General features: G+C 49.0%; 1 protein-coding gene across 1 annotated transcript in view; it reads left to right on the top strand.

Annotated features, from left to right (window-relative positions):
• CDYL2 (chromodomain Y like 2) overlaps nt 1–17,730 on the top strand; it is a 171,856-nt gene that overhangs the window by 113,723 nt on the left and 40,403 nt on the right. The window lies entirely within an intron of this gene.

Below are 17,730 nucleotides of genomic sequence, written 5' to 3'. Positions count from 1 at the left end.
CCCAGAAAGGCGGGGTCTGCCCCTCTTCTCAGACCCAGTTTGGACTTGAACTTCTCCGTGCCAGTTCTTCAGCCGGAGCCTCTGCCCCTCCTCTATCACTAGCATGGGTGCTCCGGCCCCATGTCCAAGGTGGATCTGAGAGCGCCCTGACCCCGTCCTATGCTAATTCCCTGGGTTTGCACCTTCTTACTCCACCCTGGAAGCAGCACAGCAAAGGCACAGAATTCCTCTCTCTTACCAAGTCCCCACAGGCAGAGTTAAGGAAAGAGGAGGCAAAACGTCATTAACGCTCCTAAGCCTGACGTTTCCTTAATGGTGAAGTTACTCCTTGACTGGGCCTTAGTGGCCTGGGTCCGCCAGGCCATCTGTACCTGTTTTGTGCACCCCCTCATTTCTCGGATATCCGTGTGCCTTGGTGGTGACATTTCCCTCTTGAGCTGCCAGAACCCTAAGCCTTGGCATAAGCGTGGACAACCCGTTCCCGACCGAGCAGGGACATCTGATGCCCTGGGTGGCACTAGAGTGTGTGTGGGAGTAAGGTAAAGGACGCAGGTGGGATGGGCTGGCAGCGCTCCCGGGAGGGGGTGATGGAGCCGATGCCCAGGAGCGCGACGGTGATTGCAGAGTCCAGAGTGCTCAGGGCACGCCCCGCTGCGGAGACAGCCCCGCGTCTTGAGGGAATCTTGCTGGGGAATCTGAGGCCTTTCACCAGAGAGAGGGATTTCACCCAAACAGGATTTATTTAGCAGTGTCTGCCCCAGATTGACTCATGTTTCCGTCTGGGGATCCCTGATGCTGACATGACTCTGCCTGCTAACATATGTAAAAGCTGTTTGTTTTAAAAATTCATCTCTCGGGGAGGAGTGGGCTTGTGTAAATGAGGCCTGGCATAAACATCCGTGTCTGACGTTCCGCGACAGCTGCCGGCGGGAGAGGGATTCCCCGGCTCGGGGAGGGTGGCTGGCGGGCCGGTAGTCTGAGGTTCCTTGGGTGTGGGTGCAGGGGACCCGGGGGTGACTCCTGGGTCCCCGGCCGGCCGGCACGGTCCCCTGTCCTGCTTCGAATGTGGCCGCCTTGGGAGTGGGAGGAACAGCACGGGGGAGGAAGGCTCGCGGACTGTAGCCGCCAGACTGCAGAGGGAAGCGGGGAAGCCGGACGCGGAGAGAAGGGCAGATGGAGGTAGGCCTCTCCTTCCACACGACTTTCCGAGGTTGCCCTCCGTCTATGGGCCTGGTCGGTGCCCTCTGGTTTACGATCTGCCGGTGGGGCGTGGTACCCCCCCACCCCCCCAGCAGGGGGAAAGGCCAAGGATGAGCCTGCTGGGCTGCAAGGTGGCCTTGTTAGATCCCGGCCTCGGCTCTACGATGCTTCTCTAGACCTTTCTCATCTCTGGTCTCTTACTGGCCTCATTTTTTTTTTTTTTTTTCCTGACGTTGAACGTTCTCCACCTGGGCCCGTGCCTGGGTGGAGAGGAGGAGGCTACCTGCCTCTGTTGTGTTCTCTTTTGGGTGTTCTCAAAGGGCTCTTTCGCTTGATCACATTGCCTAGTGTTGGTGTCCTTGAGATTCCCCTGCAAGGTTAGGGCTGTGACTCTCAAATGTTATGTGTGTAGATTACCCGGCCCCTTGTTAAAAATGAAGGTCCCGTGGAGTCTGATTTACCAAGTGTGGGGTGGTTAGCCCAGAAGATGGGTTTTTAAATAAGCAGCCCCACGTGACTCTAAGGCATTTGGAAATGTGCTCTGTAAAATGGGGGTGGCCATTAAGGTTCACATCAGGTGTCAGTTTAAGTCAATTCAGTGTTTTTTCTTTTTTCTTTTCTTTTTTTTCTTTTCTTTTCTTTTTTCTTTTCTTTTCTTTTCTTTTCTTTTCTTTTCTTTTCTTTTCTTTTCTTTTCTTAGCACTTCCTAAGAGTTAGCCACCATGCTAGGCGTTTGGAGTAGCACAATAAAACGATAGGGACTTCTGCCTCCAAAACTTGCAGTTTAGGGACACCTGGGTGGCTCAGTTGGTTAAGTGTCTGACTGTTGACATTGGTTCAGGTCAAGATCTCATGGTTCGTGAGTTCGAGTCCTCTGTGCTGACAGCATGGAGCCTCTCTCTCCCTCTCTGCCCCTCCCCTGCTATCCCTCTCTCTCTCTAAATAAATAACTAAACTTTAAAAAAAAAAAAGTATCTGAAACTTAGTTTGCTCTCTAGTTAAGTTGAGAGTGAATGGTTCCATGTCAGTGTTGAGAAGGTTCCTGAGGCTGGCTCATTGGAAGAGGTAATGTGTATTTTATTTAAAAAAAAAAATTTGGGGGGTGCCTGGGTGGCTCAGTCGGTTGAGCGTCCGACTTCAGCTCAGGTCACGATCTCGCGATCTCGCGGTCCGTGAGTTCGAGCCCCGCGTCGGGCTCTGGGCTGATGGCTCAGAGCCTGGAGCCTGCTTCCGATTCTGTGTCTCCCTCTCTCTGCTCCTCCCCCATTCATGCTCTGTCTCTCTCTCTATCTCAAAAATAAATAAACGTTAAAAAAAAAATTAAAACAAATTTTTTTTTTTAACATTTATTTATTTTTGAGAGACAGACAGAGTATGAGCGGGGGAGGGGCAGAGAGTGAGAAGGAGACACAGAATCTGAAGCAGGCTGCAGGCTCTGAGCAAGCTGTCAGCACAGAGCCTGATGCGGGGCTCAAACCCACAAACTGTAAGATCATGACCTGAGCTGAAGTCGGATGCTCAACTGACTGAGCCACCCAGGCACCCCAGTAACATGTATTTTATACACATGGTATATCTTTGCCATGCCCACTTTCACATTTTCTGTGGTCATTGGGCTGATAAGTTCTCCAAACACGGTCAGCCTTTAACATTCTAGTTAGAACTAGCTTACTGTGTAGGTCTTGGGGAAATTGGGGAAAGGAAAAGACTGGGAATCCTTGCCAAAGAGAGAAAGCAGTTTGGGGCTCTTAGATAAGATTCAAGACAGAGGGGCTTTGTGCTTCCAGAACTTGTCAGCAAGGGGCCAGAGGTGTAGTCAAGCAAACCATGGCTCCACTTAGGTTTTCGACCAGAGAAAAGTCTCGATGAAGCCAGTGTCCCTGCCCATGTGGAAACCTGAGCGTCAGCTCTCTCCCTACCTCCACCAAAGGATCCAGCTCCTTGTGGCACAAGGTAAGCCCGGGGGGTTTGCAGCCCCATGGAGGGCTCATCTTTGCCTGGCAGAAGGCGATGGGGAGATCCTGGCTTCGCTTTCCCGGCATTTGTTTTGGGGGCGGGCTTACTTTTTTTATGATTTCAACTTCTCGTTGGTGAATTAAGGTTCTGCATACAGAAAAGCAACTTATATAACACGTTACTCATTTACTGCTGACTTCCCTGATCTGTGCTGTGGGAACAAATGCTAAATTGGGGCTCCGGCGGGGGGGTGTTTTGGTTTCAGACTGCATTTTCCCCAGCAGTGTTTGTATGCGGCCACTCAGTACTGCTTTGATTCTCACTCCTCTGGTAATGACAAATGGCTCTGTGGTCCAGAACCATCTGCCTCGGTAGCCCTTGGGGAGCTTGTTAAAAAGTGGGCTCCACCCCAAATCGAATGAGTCCAGATCTCAGGGGCAGGGTGTGGGTTATGCATGTTCAATGCTGAATTTCAACTATACAGTAGTTCCAGGGGAGGCATTTCGTTGTCGGCAACGAACGGTTCCCGGATCCATTTGCTAGTAGAGCCCAAGTTACACCTCGGATTTTAAGCTTGTTAAGTGGGAATGTGAACTGGCCCTTCAACGGTTTAAAACATGACATAACTTCTTGGTGCGGATGCACTTTAGTCCCGAGCATCTCTCCCTCCTTCTCCCTCTCCTTCTCACTTAAAAAAAAAAATTTTTTTTTTTTTTTTTCTAAAATGCACCGGTTTTAGCGGTCTGGTCCAGGAGAACTGGTTAGCACGCTCTAGTCTGAACAGATCAAAGCATCAGCCCTTTACTGACTCAGATGAGCCTCTGTCCTGTGGCAACCCCCTAACCAGGAGCCAGCGTTCTGCTCAGGGCCCTGGGGCTGCCCACAGACGCCCAGCGTTTTCCAAGTGTCCGTGAAGCCAATGCACTTCCACCGTTGATGCATTCGCATTTCTCTGAATTTTGAGACTCCTTCTCCTCATGTCCTGATGTCTCTTGTCTGTCGTTTGGGAACTGCATCTCAGACATGGCTTGATCAGAATTGTTCTGATCGTTGAGTGAGCTGTCCCACACAAACGGGCAACATTTGCCGTTTTCTCTCCATTGACCTTCTAAAATGATCTCAGCTTTCACTCCTGTAACGTTTGTGTATCTCTTTCCTACTCCCCTTCCAACATGATTATCCTTTTCCTCTTTATTGATCACAGGGGAATAGCCATCCTTTAAAAGCCCCTCAGAACCCAGCAAGAGCCTGGGGAGTTAGTTCCCTGTGGCTTTTAAAAACTGAGGGTTCTCAGTCATGGAGCCGGCATCAGAATCCCCTGAAAAGTGTGTTAAACACAAGAGTGTGGGGGCGCCTGGGTGGCTCAGTCAGTTCAGTGTCCAGCTTCAGCTCAGGTCATGATCTCACTGCTCATGGGTTCGAGCCCCATGGGGGTTCTGTGCTGACAGCTGGAGCCTGGAGCCTACTTTGGATTCTGTGTCTCCCTCTCTCTCCCCACCCCTGCTCCCCTGCCGCCCCCCCCCAAACCCTGCCCACGCTCTGTCTCTTTGAAAAATAAATAAACATAAAAAAAATGAAAAAAAAAGACCCACAAGACTGTTATGCCAACCTCCAGAGTGTCTGATTCAGTACATGTGGAGTCCAGCCCGAGAGTCTGCATTTCTAGAAAGTTCCCGCATGCCACTGCTGGTCCAGGGATCCCACCTGCAGAACCATGGCTCTAGACTAGTAAGTGCCAAGAGGGTTGAGATGAGAATGACAGACGGTGGTTGTAAGTGCCAGTTGGTGGTTCTGGAAGGAGTGGAAGTACTTTTCCTCTGGACCTGGAGTTGGCATTCACGAGAATTGTTAAGTTGAAAGTTTGTGAAGTGAAAGGTTATTCAGTCGAATGTTTTAAGGCTATGGGGACTCCCTTACGATGTGGCCTTGGGGTTTATGAAGTATTTTGTGTGATCCTCATAGGGTCTTTAGAGGTCACTCTTGTTATTCTACCCATTTTACAGAGGAGGAGACTACGGATACATGTGCCCAGGTTTGGGACTAGGAGAGGAATCCAGGCACTTTGACTTCAGAGCCGGCCTCTGCATCCCTGTCCTGCTAGCTTGCTGGCGGGATAAGGCAGTCCCTAAACCCTGATCCCTGGCAAACACATGCCCCGATTTGGGGGGCGGGGGCCGCTTCATGGACTTGCCCTTGTTGCTTATTACAGGAAGGATATAATCAATCCTTCCAAGCCTCGGAGAGTGGGACTAACACTGTGCCATTCAGTTTGGAACCCTGGATAAAATGGTCAGTCTCCTAAAAAAAAAAACAAAAAAACACAGCTTAATGGAATGGACTTAGGGACGACCAGAAAACCTGCACAGGTCACTAACTATTGAAGAAATTATTAACTCCGTCATCACCCAGCTCATAGAAAACAGGAAGAAGGCACACAAGGCCCAGACGGTTTCACGGGCAAGCCTACCAGATATTCTAGAAGAGAGCTCTTCCCCAAATGATTGCTCGGAACAGAAACAAAGGAGATACACTCCAGCTCCTTCGACGAGGCCAGTGTAACCTGGACTTCCAAACCAGACAAGGAGGGAAGAGCAAGGAACATTATAGGTCAGTTCTACCTAAGGGTATACTGCTTAAAGACCCAGATACTTCCTCAAAATTGTGACCTCCACAAACTTCTCACTCTGTACCCTGAACTTGACCCCAGTTCGTGCCCTTTGAATCACTACTGCTTCTGGAGGTTCCCAGCTTGTCTCCGGAAGCGGCCGAGGGTCAGCTGGCTGCGAGCGTCAGGGTCAGCGGCTCCCTGCCGTGGAGTGAATCGCATCAGCGGTGTCGTTGACGCAGGTGTCTGTTTCCCCGGGGCCCAGCTGTTTAACACGCTTCAAACACACACGCTCCCAGGCCAGCAGACTTGGACCAACCTTTTTGTTCCTCAAAAGTGGGTCCTCTTCCAAACCAGTAATGACAACAACAGCCTAGGGGGTGTATCTGGTTTGTCTTTCAAAGTGTAGCACGCAAGTGACTCTGTGCTAATGGATGAACTTTTAAAAGTCTCTTCTGTGCTAACATGAAGACCTTCCAGCTTGGCCACTGCCTTGGAGTGCAGAGTGCCAGATGGTGATGGAAAATCTGACTATCACCTGACCCGTGGCAAATCCGAGGGGGGAGATCAACATTGTGGTTTGCTCCCCACTCCTGGATTTGCTTTTTGGCTTCCATTGAGGCTGATGTCAAGATCCGGAGATCGACTCATCACTTTCCTTGTCAGCTCAGATCTTGTTTTCCTCTCTCAGCTACTTGAAAACAAGTCTTGGGAACCATTTCCAAGTTGCCATTCCTCACGGTGAGTCCAAGCATGTGGGGTGAGGAGTGGAAGTGCCCCCCTCCTCCCCCACTGCGTGCAAGCAGGAAGGGTGTGTGTTGTCTGCAGAGGGTCTCAAAACAGTAATGAAAGTTGCCTTGCCACCTTTGGTACAAAGCTACTCCTTCCCGTCAGGGTGGACCCCCGGGCCCCTGGCTCACCCCACACCCCCACCTGTCATACGAAAGGTCAGCGGTCTTTAATGATTATGATAGTGGTGGTGCTGAGCTCCTTTTTTGTGTTCAGCACACTGGATAGCATTTAACCCCCTCGGCGTTTCTCTGAGTTAGCGACTTAATAACACAGCAACACAGCAAGGTTTGCTATGATTGGCCTTGCCTCTGGGTGGGGAAACTGAGGCTCAAAGAGGTTGAGACATAGAGGACCAAGAGGAGGAGTTGGGGTTTGGTGCCGGGATTCACTGATACTGAAGTTCTCGGTGGTCTGTGATCAGTTTTTGTCTTTGTTGTTGTTTTTTAAATTTTTTTAATGATTTTTTTTGAAGGAGAGACGGAATGTGAGTGGGGGGGTGGGGAGAGAGAGAGGCGGGGGGGAGAGAGAGACAGAATCTGAAGCAGGCTCCAGGCTCTGAGCTGTCAGCACAGATTGGATGAGGGGCTTGAACTCACAAGCCATGAGATCATGACTTGGGTTGAAGTTAGACGCTTAACTGACTGAGCCACCCAGGCGCCCCTGTGATCAGTGTTAAGAAGGGAAAAAAAGGCACTGCACTGATTGAAGTTCAAACCAGCAAATGTTTCCCTGTGTCCTAGGGCATGATTCTGGCCAGCACCCCTGGGGCCTTCCTTTGAGACATCTTTAGTGGTTCCAAAGATGCTGACCTGGTGTTCCAGGGAGGTAGAATGACGAGGAGTGAGTGATTTCCCTCTGGGCCTCAGATGAAAAGACACGAACACACACACACACACACACACACACACACACACACACACGCACGAATCCCAGGCCTCACGGAGAAGGTGACATCCAAGCAGAGACTGGAAATGGGGAGAACATCTTGTTTTAACTTAAAGATCCAAAATCCATCTGTGTCAGGCATTTGGAGAGCTGCTTCCCCCTTTAGGTGCCCGGAGTTTTCTAAGTGTCCACATAAGCTGTCCTCTCCCTGATGGACGTTTAAGTGGCCTCCCGTGATACCCCTGGCTATAGCCAGTCTTTGTCATGTTTTTCCAAACTCTGTTGTTGTGATTTCAGGTAACAAACGAGGGTGAGCGTCTTCTCATGTTCTTTCCCTGGGGGTGGCCGAGCGAGGTCTTGCCGCTGACGCTCTGTGTGGTGGGTGGACAAGGGTGTTGGTCCACGTCGCCCCTGGCCAATGGCTCAGCCTCTCTGGGTCATGTTCTTCATTCATAAACTTCATTCATACAGATATAATCCTACCTCATGGGACTGGGGTACAACATCAGTGAATTCATTACTCATAGCACGCCCTTAGAATATGACCTGCCATGGGGTAGACATTTGGTAAATATTAGCTATTGGTATTTCAACGTTTCCCCAGTTTTCCAACTGTATTTTCCCACTTGCGTTTTAGAATACTTTATATCTTGTGAGTATTTTTTTCCCTAAAGTTTTATTTATTTATTTTAGGAGAGAGAGTAAGAGGGTCATCTGAGCGGTTAAGCGTCCGACTTTGGCCCAGATCATGATCTCACGGTTCGTAGGTTCTAGCCCCGCGTCAGGCTCTGTGCTGACAACTCCGAGCCTGGAACCTGCTTCGGATTCTGTGTCTACCTCTCTCTCTCTGCCCCTCCCCCACTCCATCTCTCTCCCTCTCCCTCTCTCTCTCTGTCTCTCAAAAATAAATAAACATTAAAAAAATTTTAAGAGAAAGACAGGTGCACATACCTGAGAGAGTGTGCACGAGTGGGGAGAGGCAGAGAGAGAGGATCCCAAGCAGGCTCCGTGCTGACTGATGTGGGACTCGAACCCGTGAACCGTGGGATCATGACCCGAGTCAAAATCAAGAGTTAGATGCTTAATCGACTGAGCCACCCAGGCACCCCATTAATCCTTTCTTATATATGTTAACTCAACCAGCACTCATTGGGGGACTACCATGTACCACAAAGCGTTTAGACAGGTAATTTCAGTGCCTTATACCACGAAGAGATATGCAGGTGATATTGAGGCAGCGGTGGGCAGGGATGCCTAAGCCAAGTTGGGAGTGGAGTTAGGAGACAGGGCTTCTTGGAGGAGGTGATGCACAAGCAGAGTCTGATAGAATGAGCCAGAAAAAAGGCAGGGATGGTGGGGGTGATGACAGTAGGCACAGGGACATAGAGCCAGGGGTCCACATGTGGGTGCCGGGAGCCACGTCACAAGGAAGGTAGCAGTCCAGCTACTTCTGGACCAGCCCGCAGAGGAGGCTGAAGCTCCAGGGAATTCTCTGCGCAGTTGGGGTTGGCTAAAGACCCAGACAGGCGGAGCCTGCAGGAGGGAGGTGTTTTGGGCTCTTTCGGGAAGGGGCTGAGGAAGTCCTTCCCACAGCCTGCGCTGTGGCTCAAAGCCTGCCCGGTCCGGCCTGCCTTGCACCGTATTCACGCCTGTCTCCCTGCACTCCACATCCGTGTTCCCGTCCTGCCAGCCCTCGTGTGGGCGGTCGACCTCTCCTCCTCCTTCGGGCCTCACCCAAGAGGCGATTCCCCGAGCAAACCCTCCCGGACTCCCAGCGTAGACAGCTTTCAGTTAGTGCACGCAGAACAGTGTCTCTTCAGCGACAGCCCTTACCTCTGTGTCATGATCCCGGCCTGATTAGGTGGATAATCTCCGCCCCCCTCACTCCAGGAGATCCTGAGCTCCACGAGGGCAGGGCTGCCCTCTGTCTTGCTCACAGTTGTGTCTCCGGCACCTCACAACGCTGGGCACCTAGTAGGTGCTTAAGAAGTATCTGCCGAACGAGGGAGTGCATGTGTGAATGGACCAAGGAGAGAAAGCAAGAGTCCCTCACTGCTGTGAGGTGTGGGTCCTGGCCCAGGTCTACCCCCCTCACCCCATTCACTCATGTCAGCGTCCCCCCCCCCCCCCCCGACACTGGGCTCCCTGCTTCTGGGGACGTGTCACAGAGAGCTCATGTTTTGTCAGGGTCTGAGCCACGAAAGATGTCTCTCTTTCCTTATCTGTCTGACAGTTGTTTTCACCATCTGCTGTGAGCGCCCTACTTGCTACGCTCCTTCTCCCTTAACAGTCACGCTGTCTCACAGGCCCTTAATTAAATGCATGGGCTTTCCCCCCAACCCTCCACCCTGCCCCCCCCTCCCCACCAAGGGTCCTGGGGATCCATTCCAGTAGAGTGCATTTCATCTGGGTTGCATTTTCTGTGTTTTGTTTTGACCTTAGCCGTGGAAGAGAAAACGCAGTGGACTTCTGAGTAGAAATCCCAGTTGCAGAAAGGGTTAGACGTCTCCTTTAAACTTGCTGTAAACTCTGGAGGCAGCATGGCCAGGAAGACACGGGAAGGGTGAGGATGGGCTTTGGAGACAGAGGGTCTGTTAGTCAAGTACAAAGTCTGCCTCTTGGGGAGCCGGTGACTCTAGGCGAATCTTGCCAGCTCGGGAGCCTCGATTTTCACCTCTGTGCTCTGGGAATCACAGTACGTACCACAGAGGATGAAATGGCGGGGTCTGGCTCCTGGTCAATGCTCAGTGAATGCCGACCTCTCTTCTTCCCCTTTGGTAGATGGTGGTGCTTCTGGGGCACGCTTTTGGCCCTACCGCCAGATGCCCTGCAGCTTTTCATGGACGCTAGGATATTCATCTTCATTCTGTGTGTAAACCAATAAGGCGAGTTCAGGAGGCTCCACTTCTGGGCAGGAGGATGACCAACCTCGTCACTTCCATCCCTGATGGAAGTCAAAGAGTCTTGAGTCTTCTCTCGCCATCTTGGTGACAGTGGTACTGGGTTGGAGGCTCCGGTCTCTAGGTGTGTGTTTTCTTCTATAATATAGAGATCTGGTGGGGGGTTTTTTTCTTTTTTTTCTTTTCCCACCTTTGGCCTCTTTCTTGCTTGATTCCCTCCTACTTCTCCACCCTGGTGGAGAGTGAACTTGTGCTGCGTTCCTGGAGTTTAAACAAGATGTCCCCTTGCTGGCCTGGCTTCCCACCCACAACTCCTCACCTTCACTGGGTGGGAAAGAGAAACCAGAGTGCCAGACATGGTGTAGGATGCTGGGACTTCAGCTGTGTGTGAGGCATGATGAGGTCCCTGCCCAGCTCACCCTCTTGTGGGAAAGCCTGAGGAAGTATCTACACACTGCAGTGCATGGTGATGTGGGAGCGCCCCGTGTGCGTGAGGGAGGGAGGGACCCGCCAGAATTAGGAGGTTAGAGGCCAGATTTGCAGGTGGAAGCAGGATCTGATCTGAGACCCGAAGGATGCGTGGAGTGTGGTCGGGCAAAGAGGAGAAGGAAGAATGTTCCAGGCAGCAGAAACTGGGTCTTATTAAGATTTGTAGGAAATACATAACATCTACTTCAAACATCATCAATAAACTACACTCGTGTTTTCTTCCTCAAACATTTAGTTACTGCTGTAAGCCAGGCACTGTGTACCTAGAAGTGAGTCACTGTTCTGGGAATATGATGAATGACACAAGATGCTCACAGTTTAGGGAAGAAAAAAAAATAAATGGGGAAAAGACAGATCAGTAAAAAATAAATGAGGGAAAAGACAGATCAGTGTTTGTTTATTGTATTGTATTGTATTGTTTATTGTATTTCTTCTTTTAGGGAAGAAAAAAAATAAATGGGGAAAAGACAGATCAGTAATTTCCATACCATACCAAAATAGCCAGTGTTTGTTTATTGAGTCCATGCTATGAGCTATACCCTGTTCTAAGCACCACATACATAGTAACTCAATTAATCCAGGAGGTGGGGCCTATGTCTCTCCCCATTTTACAGGTTAGGAAACTGAGGCATATGGAGGTGAAATAATTCTGTGATCTATTGATTAGTAGATGGCTAGTCCAGGATTCAGATCCAGTTGGTCTGGCTCCAGGCCAGTGTTCTTAATTGCTGCTGTTTTTCTTGAGGGATGGAGATATCTGGGAGCTCAGAGGAGAGCTACGTTAAATTTGAAAACGATTCCTTGAGTGGGGCAGGGGGCACCTCCGTAGCTCAGTTGGTTGAGCATCCAACTTCAACTCAGGTCATGATCTTGCTCTCTCTTTTTCTCTCTCTCAAAAATAAATAAATAAACATTAAGAGAAAAGAAAATAATTTCTTGGGGTGCCCAGGTGGCTCAGTCGGTTGAGGATCCAACTCTTGATTTTGGCTCAGGTCAAGATTCCAGGGTCGTGGGATCGAACCCCATGTCAGTCAGGGCGGAACCCACTTAAGGTTCTCTCTCTGTTTCCCCCTTCCCGTCTCCCTGGTTCATGTATTCTCTCTCTCTCTCTTTCAAATAAAATTGAAAAAAAGAAAATGCTTTTTTTTTTTTTTTTAGCCTCTTGAGATGACTTTTTCTACAATTCAGTTAAAGAGGGGTTTCCTGGTGCCCCCTGTGTGCCGGGAGCTCTCCTCACCTTCCAGAGAATTTGAAGCTAATAAAACTGCGTAAGGAATCAGAAGGTCCCAGACGACCCGCTGCAAAGCTGGGTGTGCTGAGAAGTCAGGGGCTGGACGGTCGGCCAGCAGGCACTTGGGGAGGAATGGACAAGCCGCCTGCAAGAGAGGTCTCTCGGGTGGCCCTGAGGGTCCCACGTGGGAAGGTTGAGGGAAATGGCCAGGGTGCAGCTGAAGCAGTGGCCCAGAAGCAGGAAGTGCAGGGGGCACCTGAGGACTCCGGGCCGTCCCAGGAGGACGGTGTTTTAGGGGCAGACAGGCGAGGCCAGCTGGCAGAGGTTGGGAGCAGAGCCGCGGCAAGAGAGGATGAGAAAATGGGTTTTCAACAGAGTCCCTGTGCCCTTTGAACACCCTGGGGAGCCCCTCCAAGGTCTAGGATTCTGGCCTGATGGTGCTTTGAGGGTGGGCGTGTCTCTGGAAGGGTTTTAGCACCGGAGACGTGATGTGAGCCGTGGGAGAAGTTATTTTTCATCAGGTCTTTTTGCATATTGGATCCATGCTTGGCTCTCCTGTTTGAAGCATTTCGTCATCTGGCCATAAGCGTAAGATGTACGCTCCATCCCTCCCAGCAGTTCTAAGTAATCTTGGAACCTCAGCTTTCCTAAGATGCATGGTGTGTCAGGAGGCATCATTATAACATGCCAGATGATGGCTAACATTGCTATGTATGATTTTTAAAAATCTACCCGCCATTTTGGGCTTGGCTCTTGAGTTCGGGGACAGTTAAGGGTCAGGACAGTGACCAGCCATGAAATAAGCATACATGTATTGAGTTCAGGTGCAGGTCGGGCACTCTGAGCTCTCAGGACACCAGTGGGTGCAGTGATTTGGGGGGTCTTTTCAACTGCAGTCCCCCACCCCCTACTTCTGAAGGTCCCTGACCTCTGAACCATGCTTCTGTTGAAAGATGCTGCTGAGTCTGATTCCTCCAGACGTGCGATGTGCTGGACACGTAAACGTGGCACCTCCCCTCCCCACCCTTCCCCTCTCAGCGTGCTCTCAGAACGGGCCACAACGCTTTAGGGATCTTGGGTGAGTCAACCACAGACCAGGAAACGGCTCTCATGCACAAGAACTATCACTTTCTCTTCTGAGAACTGCAGCTGGAAAACCCTGATCCTGCAGTCAACGAAGAGGTGGCTTTGCTTAACTGTGGACCTGATGTGTCCTCTCAGTGCCTACACACAGTGCCTGGTGGACAGCAGTGCTGTGCTCCGGTGTGAACTGCCCTTAAGGTGGTCCCAGCCCTCCCTTCTCTCTCTGGAACTGCTGACGGAGACCGGAGCAGTGGGAAGGATGGGCAGGAAGGGCCATGCCCAGGCTTGCATCTTCCTGTGAGGCCAGCAGCACCACCCCTACCCTGCCCTCCAGCCTTTGGTACCAGCCCAGTCTCTCCTTCCATCAGGGGACAGAAACTTCTATAGGACTTCCATTGTATGTGTAGCACTTACTCATTTATCCACTTGTTCACTGGTTTAGCAATGACTGAGGCATTTCTGTGTGTTGGGCACACTGGTTCTGGAGATTTAAGAATGATTGTCTCACACTTCATGAGTTCAAGCCCCACGTCGGGCTCTGTGCTGACAGCTCAGAGCCTGGAGCTTGCTTTGGATTCTATGTCTCCCTCTCTCTCTCTCTGCTCCTTCCTCTCTCTCTCTCTCTCTCTCTCTCTCTCCATATATGTGTGTGTGTGTGTGTGTGTGTGTGTATACTTACATAAAAAATAAACATAAAAAATAAACACAAAACGTAAACATAAAATTTTTTTTAATTAAAAAAAAAAAAAAGAATGACCAACACGGCCCTTGTCCTTATGAATCTGGCTGAGGGTGAGGAGGGAGTCAGACATGTGAGAAAAGGCATGTTAGGATTCCCAAGGTGAGCAAGATAATTATGCTGCAGCATGGTTACCTGCACTGTCCAGTATGGTGGCTATGGGTCACATGTGTTTAGATTTCAGTGAATTGAAATTAAACAAAAATTTTAAAGTTTCAGTAGCCACATGCGACTATTGACTACTGTGTTGGGCAGTGCAGATATAGAACATTTCCATCGTTGCAGGATGTTCTGTTAGACAACATAGAATGTGGGATCCCTGTCTGGTTTTGCCCATCAGTGTGTCCCAGGTGCCAGGCACGTCATAGGCACTCACTAATTACGTGCCAAATGGATGGTGGAAGGTAGAGTAAAGAAAGGCTGTAAAAAAAAAAAAGGAAAAGAAGGATGTACAAACAGCCACAAGAAGAGGGGGAGCTTCCCTGGAAGAATTCCGGAGCAGGTAAGAGCAGAGCCGCATTGAGAGGGGCGAGACCTTCAGCAGTTGGGCCTTCCAGTACAGAGAAGGCCTCCGGTCTCCCCACCTCTTCCTTCTGTGTGCTGATGGCTCCGACCGCGAATGGTGTTACTACTTTCTGTGCAAGGGAAGGAACATTCATAGCACTCACACTGCTCTCTCTTTTCTGGGCGTCTCAGAAGTGAGATCTCGCTCGGCTGCGGTGAGGCAGAAGGCCTAGGTGGGATATGAGTCATCTAGGTGTGAGATCAACCTGATTAGAGAAAACAAATGTTTTTCTGCACGGGACTAATACACAGGTGTGGGAGCGTGACCAACACATTGAGCAATGAATACTGAATGCGTCCCAACGTCAGAAGTGTTAATTATGAGGTTGGCACGTAGCATGATGGGGTTGCTCCATTTGTTTGTCACTCATTCGTTTCGCCAACGAATGCTCTGCAGAGCCGTTGCTGTGTACCAGGCACTGGGCTCCGTCTTCTAGCCACAGAGGTGAGCAGCTCTCAGACTCATCCCCAAAGAGTTCAGCGGGGGCATCAGGCAAGTGTACAGATGATGATAATCCAGCAAAATGAGCTTGGCTTGGGAACAGCATCACATGACACACGACACCAGGTGTCGTGTCCAAATTATCCTTCCTGCATTGTTGAGCAAAGACTGAGCTCTTTGGAAGAAAAGCACAGCCAACACCAGCGGGAGGGCCCAAGACTAGTGTTAGGTTTGAGTCTTGGTGCTTGAACTAAGTGTCAAGGTTGAAATCAAGATGCTGGAGGTTAAACCCTATCCTGGAACTTCCTGATGGCACAGTGACCTTGGCTTTTGGTTTTCTCTTCTGTAAAATAGGGGTAAAATAATGCTTTACAGGGCTGTTGTTAGAATTGGATGAGGGAAGCTATGTGAATCACATAGTAAGCCCCCAACAAAATATAGGTATTGCATGTGGTGAGCCATTGAGAGAAAGGATTGAGGATGAAGCTTCCTGACCCTGAAGTCTCCATTTTGGTTTGTTCTGGGCAGGTGTAGATCTCTCCTAACCCCACTGTCCATGATAACCAAAGAGCTGCCTGAGTTTCTGTGAAAGACCACGTTAAGTGTGGAAGCAGCGTGGACAGTACATCCATCAGTTGGTGGTAGCATCCTCTGTGATCTGTCTAAACTGCCCCTTCCTTCTTCCCTGTCCAGAGGAAGCCTGGTGCTCTCTTGTGCCTGAGGTTTGACATGGTCTCGGTGTGGAAATTGGGCAAAGACCCTGAGTCCTGCCTGGCCTGGCTATGTTTCCTGAAAACTGATCCTATATGGTACAAGTCTCCTGCGGTCCATCCCTCGTCCGTCCAGTCCTCTGTGGCCCCCTCCAGCCCTTTGCCTCTGCCTTCCCCCGTCCCAGGGCAGGTTGCGTGTTTTTCTGTTTTTCTTTCTGTATCTTGCAAACTGTAGGGCATTTCCTGACACATCTTTCTTTCCTCCTGCACATTGACAACCGCATGCCATTTCTTGGTACTTTCAGAGTCGTTCTTCCATTTCTCGGTTGATTGGCCAGGTTTCCTTCTCCCTGTAGCTGAGCTAAGATGACCTTTTCTGGCTTGAAGGGTCCCTCCCTAGGGAATCCTTCACACATCCGGATTCTTTCATCTTTTATTTCATCTGATTATCCCTATCTTTTAATATATTAATCTAATCTTCTCTCAGATTAATGTGATTACTAATATATATTTGGTTTTTTTCTTTTATTTTGCTCAACTCTGAAGTTTTTTTTCAAACAAATATGATGTCCTCCTATTGAATATAGCAAGGAGGACACTGCTTGGCTTTAAATTCTCATTGGACATCTCGTTTTTGTTTTGTGTACCCCGTGTTGTTAAACACCAAAGATTATGTTTATTATTTTTATAGCCAGTCATCACATTTATTGAAATTTTTTAAGGCTAACTTTGTTTCTTGTGTCCTATGTCTCCCTTTGAATTAACTGTTTTATATGGTGAAGTTTCTCTTTATAGTTCCTCCAGACTCTGATATATAAATGCTGTTAGCAGTGGGATACCTGAAAATGCCCATTTACTCAGGCCTTTAAATGTTTAGCTGGGTATAAAGTTCTTGGTTGACACTGCATTCTTAGCATTCCGTTGGTAGAAGTTCCTTTTTCTTTCCAGGCTAGTGTTATTGCTGTCGCTATCAGTCTGTCAACCCTTTTTGATAATGTGGGTTTTTTTTCCTCTAGGCTGCATTTTAAGATCTTTACCCATGACATTCTGCAGTTTCATTATCATTTGTCTCTTTATCTTGCTTAATAACCAGAGTGCTCTTTCAAACTAAGAACTTGAATTCTTTTTAAAGTTCTAGAAAACACTCAGCTATTGTCTCTTCAAATACTCTTTTTCTTTTTTTCTTAAATGTTCATTTATTCTGAGAGCGAGAGAGAGTATATGCATGAGTGGTGGGGGGTGGCAGAGAGAGAGGGAGAGATAGAATCTAATGCAGGCTGCAGGCTCCACACTCAGTGCAGAGCCCAGCATGGAACCTGATCTCGTGAGATCATGACCTGATCTGAAATCAAGAGTCGGATGCTTAACCGACTGAGCCACTCAGGTGCTCCTCAAATATTCTTTTCTTACAGTTACCCCATGTATGGAATTTTAGTTTGATTCTTACTTGCAGGATATTTGTTTTTAAATGTGTATTTAACTTTTTGTTTTAAAGTAATTTGAAGCTTACAGGGGCGGCTGGGTGGCTCAATCATTTGAGCATCAGACTCTTGATTTTGGCTCAGGTCATGATCCCAGAGTCGTGGGATCGAGCCCCTCATTGGGCTCTGTGCTGGGTATGGAGCCTGCTTAAGATTCTCTCTCCCCCTCCCTTTACCCCTCCCTACAACTTGTATGCTTTGTCTCTCTCTAAAATAAATAAATAAATAAATAAATAAATAAATAAATAAATAAAGCAATGAAGTAATTTAAAGTTTACAGAAAGCATTGTAAAGAAGCTCTTTTCAATTCATCAGGCTTTTATTATTAAAAAAAATGTTTTCATGTTTATTTATTTCTGAGACAGAGAGAGACAGAGCATGAGTGGGGGAGTGGCAGAGAGAGAGGGAGACACAGATTCTGAACTAGGCTCCAGGCTCTGAGCTTGTTAGCACAGAGCCCGACGCGGGGCTCGAACTCACAAACTGTGAGATAGTGACCTGAGCTGAAGTCAGTCACTCAACCGACTGAGCCACCCAGGCGCCCCTGAGTTCATCAGGTTTTTTAATATTTTACCATGCTTGCCCTCTCTTGGTACATATGTTTATGTACATATATGTATATGTTTAGATATAGACTCACATACATATATACT

Source organism: Panthera onca, chromosome E2, assembly GCF_046562875.1.
Source record: "Panthera onca isolate mPanOnc1 chromosome E2, mPanOnc1 haplotype 2, whole genome shotgun sequence".
Taxonomy (NCBI): domain Eukaryota; kingdom Metazoa; phylum Chordata; class Mammalia; order Carnivora; family Felidae; genus Panthera; species Panthera onca.
Note: the sequence above shows the minus strand (reverse complement) of the source record. Positions and strands in the feature narration are given on the sequence as shown.